General features: G+C 41.8%; 1 protein-coding gene across 1 annotated transcript in view; it reads left to right on the top strand.

Annotated features, from left to right (window-relative positions):
- Positions 1–5247: 5247 nt before the first annotated feature.
- The window catches only part of LOC106588322 (atrial natriuretic peptide receptor 1), a 117239-nt gene continuing 116486 nt past the window's right edge, over positions 5248–6000 (top strand). The window contains exon 1 of the mRNA XM_014177183.2: positions 5248–5525. The gene's annotated coding sequence lies outside the window, so the exon portion shown is untranslated. The remainder of the gene's footprint in view (positions 5526–6000) is intronic.

Genomic DNA, 6000 nt, shown 5'->3' with positions numbered 1-6000 from the left:
TTGCATTATTTAAACCAAATTGAACATGTTTCATTATTTGAGGCTAAATTGATTTTATTGATGTATTATATTAAGTTACAATAAGTGTTCATTCAGTATTGTTGTAATTGTCATTATTACAACAACAAAAAATCGGCCGATTAATCGGCATCGGCTTTTCTTCTGGTCCTCCAATAATCGGTACCGGCGTTGAAAAATCATAATCGGTCGACCTCTAATATAGACAGGTGTGTGCCTTTCCAAATCATGTCCAATCAATTGAATTTACCACAGGTGGACTCCAATCAAGTTGTAGAAACATCTCAAGGGTGATCAATGGAAACAGGATGAACCTGAGCTGAATTTCAAGTCTCATAGCAAAGAGTCTGAATACTTATGTAAATAAGGTATCTCTTTTTTATTATTAATACATTTGCTTTGTCATTATGGGGTATTGTGTGTAGATTGATGAGGGTAAAAAAGAATTGAATCTCTTTTAGAATAAGAATGTAAAGTAACAAAATGTGGAAAAAGTCAATGGGTCTGAATACTTTCCGAATGCACTGCTTGCTACATAACAGCTCGAATGTGGCGGCCTCGCTATCTCAATATCACTCCTTCTCATTTCGCTGTTTCTTGTCTCCATGCCCTCTGGAATGTGATCAAAGCCTGGTGCAATTGGCTGCCTTCTCTCGAATTCAACGATTCCAGCTGCTACCAGGAACTTGTACCGCTGTGCCACAGATTACCCATGGTTGGCAGCTGCACCACCCCATAGCACAACATGTCACCCATGCGGGATGTGGCAGTTTCCAGCGCTCCCTCTTGGGGGCTAACTGTAATCAGAAATGCATAGTTTAGTTGAGCTTGTCAGCTGTGATGCCTCCGATTGAGGGCAAAGAGTCTGAAAAAGTCAGCAAATGAACTGCTGTAACTGACTTGTTGTGTCCTACGACATATGCATATTGCATAGGCCTGCAGTGTGTTTATATTCATATTGGACATCTGTTATTTGACTATTTGCGATGGGTAACAGTGTTTTGTACCTAATTAGTTGCAATTATCTTGCACTGACTCAATGAGGTGGGGGAGTTAATGGATGGGAAAGTGAAAGGTCTTGCTACATACGGTATTTACCAAAGGAGTGGTGAATGTGGTTAATAAGTCATTGTCCGTTTTCAGCTAAGCCAAGATGGTTTCCATGGGATACCTGAACGTGTGGTACTTTCCCTAGCATTAATTAAGGCCGTAGATTAGTCCCCACTCTCTACATTTCTCTGTATAGGTTCTGTGTGGACTGCTCTTTTTTCCATTTAAATGACAGATCTATTACAGGTTTCCTCAATCGCGTACAAGCGTTTTTTTGGAACAATGTTGTTGATTTTCAAAATGGAGTTCTCGAGACACAACTCTGTGGCCCTTTTGCAAAAACAGTAAATGTGTTTTCAAAATGTAGTTGCCATCACAAAACCAATACATTCATCTAAATTATATTATACCGTCAAAATTGCAAATATACTGAACAAAAATATAAAACGCAACATGTAAAGTCTTGGTCCCATGTTTCATGAGCTTAAATGATCCCAGAAATGTTCCATACACACAAAAATATTATTTCTCTCAAATGTTGTGCACATATTTGTTTACATCCATGTTAGTGAGCATTTCTCATTTGCCAAGATAATCCATCCACCTGACAGGTGTGGCATATCAAGAAACTTAATTAAACAGCATGATCATTACACAGGTGCACATTGTGATGGGGACAAAAGGCCACTAAAATGTGCAGTTTTGTCACACAACACAATGCCAGTTTTGAGGGAGCATGCAATTTGCATGCTTACTGCAGGAATGTCCACCAGAGCTATTGCCAGAGAATGTAATGTTAATTTCTCTACCATAAGCCGCCTCCAATGTTGTTTTATATAATTTGGCAGTACGTCCAACCAGCCTCACAACCGCAGACCATGTGCAACCACACCAGCCCAGGACTTCCACATCCGGGTTCTTCACCTGCGGGATTGTCTGAGACCAGCCACCTGGACAGCTGATGAAACTGAAGAGTATTTCTGTCTGTAATAAAGCCCTTTTGTGGGGAAAAACTCATTCTGATTTGCCAAGGCTGGTTCCCCAGTGGGTGGGCCTGGCTTCCAAGTGGGTGGGCCGCAATATTGTGGTTTGTCTCTCTTGAGACGCCATAGCAACAACATAGGTAGCATACCTGGAGTGATTTAGAATTTTGTGCATTAGTATTTAGTGATTACCGGAACTCAATTGCACAAATGTTTCTTCTGATGAAAACAATGTATATATTCTGTGAACTGAATACATAACAGTGAATTTTGTATTCACTGACGACAGTCAGGTACGAAGGCAAGAAAATTATCAGAAGTTCTGTAAATGTATTTCAGCATTTGATCATTGCTGCGATTGAGAAAAATTGGAATCCACTGGCAGCAAGAAAGAGAGGTTGTAGACTAGATGCATGTAGACTAGATGCATAAACTACATGCATGTTTTGTTCAATCAAGTTCATATTTATATCAAAAACCAGCTTTTTACATTAGCATGTGACGTTCAGAACTAGCATACCCCCCGCAAACCTCCGGTGAATTTATTAAATTACTCACGATAAACGTTCACAAAAAGCATAACAATTATTTTAAGAATTATAGATACAGAACTCCTCTATGCACTCGATATGTCCAATTTTAAAATAGCTTTTCGGTGAAAGCACATTTTGCAATATTCTCAGTAGATAGCCCGGCATCACAGGGCTAGCTATTTAGACACCCAGCAAGTTTAGCACTCACCAAAGTCAGATTTACTATAAGAAAAATGTTATTACCTTTGGTGTTCTTCGTCAGAATGCACTCCCAGGACTTCTACTTCAATAACAAATGTTGGTTTGGTCCCAAATAATCCATAGTTATATCCAAATAGCGGCGTTATGTTCGTGCGTTCAAGACACTATCCGAAAGGGTAAATAAGGGTTACGAGCATGGCGCATTTCGTGACAAAAAAATTCTAAATATTCCATTACCGTACTTCGAAGCATGTCAACCGCTGTTTAAAATCCATTTTTATGCCATTTTTCTCGTAAAAAAGCGATAATATTCCGACCGGGAATCTGCATTTAGGTAAACAGACGAAAGAAAATAAAGCATGGGGTCGACTCGGGCACGCGCCTAAGCCCATAGTACTCTGATCGGCCACTTGCCAAAAGCGATAATGTGTTTCAGCCAGAGGCTGCCTCGATATCGTTCAGCTTTTTCCCGGGCTCTGAGAGCCTATGGGAGCCGTAGGAAGTGTCACGTTAGAGCAAAGATCCTCAGTCTTCAATAAAAAGAGCCCAGATGAACAACAACTTGTCAGACAGGCCACTTCCCATATAGAATCCTCTCAGGTTTTTGCCTGCCATATGAGTTCTGTTATACTCACAGACACCATTCAAACAGTTTTAGAAACTTTAGGGTGTTTTCTATCCAAAGCCAATAATTATATGCATATTCTAGTTACTGGGCAGGAGTAGTAACCAGATTAAATCAGGTACGTTTTTTATCCGGCCGTGTCAATACTGCCCCCTACCCCCAACAGGTTAAAATGCTGTAAAATAGTCATATGTTTGAGAAATTGAAGTAATAGCATTTCTAAGGTATTTGAAAATCGCGCCACTGGATTACACTGGCTGTTGCGTAGGTGGGACAAATTCGTCCCGCCTAGCCCAGAGAGGTTAATTGAATTGCATTCCAGGTGACTACCTAATGAAGCTGGTTCAGAGAATGCCAAGAGTGCAAAGTTGTCATCAAGGCAAAGGGTGGCTACTTTGAAGAATCTAAAACAAAATATATTTTGATTTGTTTAACACTTTTTTGGTTACTACATGATTCCATATGTGTTATTTCATAGTTTTGATGTCTTCACTATTATTCTACAATGTAGAAAATAATCAAAATAAAAAAAAACCCTTGAATGAGTAGGTGTTCAATTTTTTTTTTACTGGTACTGTATATACTCTCAACAATTTAAGTAACGTTGGTTAGGATTACCCATTAAATTGTTGGGGGCACAGTCTCTGTCTTTCTTTATTTTCATACAGATTACTCTCTGTTAGTCAGCACCTCCACAAAAATAGTTTTTTTGTGTGGTGTCAGCTGATGATTTTTACTAGACTGTAGCTTACTCCCACACACAGGCAAACACACAGGCATACACACACAAACACGTAGTGAAGAAAAGCCTCATTAGTGAAGCTGCATCATGTCAGAACCATTGAAGCAAGTAGCCAGAAATTAATAGTTTTCTTCTATGGTAAGATCAAGGCACTCTCTCACACCCACACACACCCACAAATGTGTGTGTGTCGACCACACACTAACAACATCAATTTCTGCCACCACAGCGGTGTTCGGCTCACCATTTCACTCATTGAGACCATTAGCAGCTTTGGAACAGTGTGAGTCGGCAGGTTCAAAGGGACCGAGACCAAAGAGAAGGGAAGAGGACCCAGAGAGGTGAGGCATCATCACATGATACGCTCTGGGCAAGAAATGCTAGTGGGAGTGCAGGGAAAGAGTCATCAAGAGAGGGAGTAAAGCAAAACATGAAGGAATTGTGGAGGTTTTTTTTGGTCCTATGTCTGTACGTTAGTGTGTACAATAGCTACATAAGAGGCTTCTGGGGTCATGATGTTTTATTTCTTTATTTAACCTTTATTTATCCTGAGGTATTCTGTGGTCTTCCACCAGTTAATCGTGCGTGTGTGTGTGTGTGTGTGTGTGTGTGTGTGTGTGTGTGTGTGTGTGTGTGTGTGTAGGGGAGAGAGAAGCATGTGTATAATTGTCAGAACAGTGTGATGACTAATGACCTGAGTGCACAGGCCTAGTGGAAGAGGGAGGGAGGGAAGGGGGGGGGGGGTGGATGAGTATGTGTGTGGGGGAGGAGGGTCTGTTGGGGGTGTTCGGAGATAATATCCAGGAAGAGGCACAGGGAAGAGAGGGAGTGCGCCACTGTGCCACATCCTGTTTTGGAAACCGTATCCTGTAACCTTATTGGAGTGCGGCTTGGGACGGTTGGGCCGAAGGATAAGGGGCTAGATGGGTGGACAGCAGTGGAGGAGGGTCGTACGTTACCCAAGGGAAACGCGTGTGGGGGTAAGAGGAGCGTGGTGACCTCACTCCTCTGTGGGAGGTAAAGGCAGCACACGTCCCGCGGGTGATTTATGAGCCGCCATGGCACTTGGCACCCTGCATACACACGTTCTTCCGCCGCCGTGCGTCCGGGAAGCCAACGAGCGCTTGTGTTTTCCCTTTATTGATCTGGAAGTTGTTTGTCAGCGAGCAGAGCACACTTGCAAGTGATGTAAGATCCAGGATAGGGCAAGGTGAAATTAAACAAAGTGCAGTGAAGACAAGAGAGGGGGAGAGGGACTAAGTGGCAATAAAAGCTTAATGGACGTACAAAAATAGCACACTAATTGAGAGGAAGAGGGGAAAAAAACGTGGAACAATGAAAAGGAAGAGGAGCATGTGATTAAAATGCAGGAGGTCAGTGTGGGTTGGGCAGAAATTCCGCTCTACCTTGGTTCACTCTTAAGAGCTTTTAGCCTAGCTTAGTGACAGTCGGTAGTAGGCAATTGTTCAATACATTTTGTTGATATGAGTCCATTTGAAGAAGTCACGAACAGTAGCCTACAATAGTATCCGGTCATAATAGGAGTGACTGGATCACCATATGCAATCACAGTTAACCTTACAATGCATATTTTGCAAAGGTCTAACTCAGCTGGCGTACTCAGATTGAGGAACAATGGTTCCAGATGTGCACATCGACCAAGCTCAACCAATCAAGCATTTATCTGGAAATCAGATCACCAGCCCTGATATCCAAACTATTACCTTACATGCATTTGGGAATACACACACACACACACGCACACAATGACGCATACATTTCCTTATGCACACACGCTCAAACATAATGTTTAGGTTCGTTTTGGCATAAATTAGCAGGCAATGACAC

Source organism: Salmo salar, chromosome ssa27 (assembly GCF_905237065.1).
Source record: "Salmo salar chromosome ssa27, Ssal_v3.1, whole genome shotgun sequence".
Taxonomy (NCBI): Eukaryota; Metazoa; Chordata; class Actinopteri; order Salmoniformes; family Salmonidae; genus Salmo; species Salmo salar.
The sequence above is the reverse complement of the archived record's forward strand: the minus strand, read 5'-3'. Positions and strand labels throughout refer to the sequence as shown.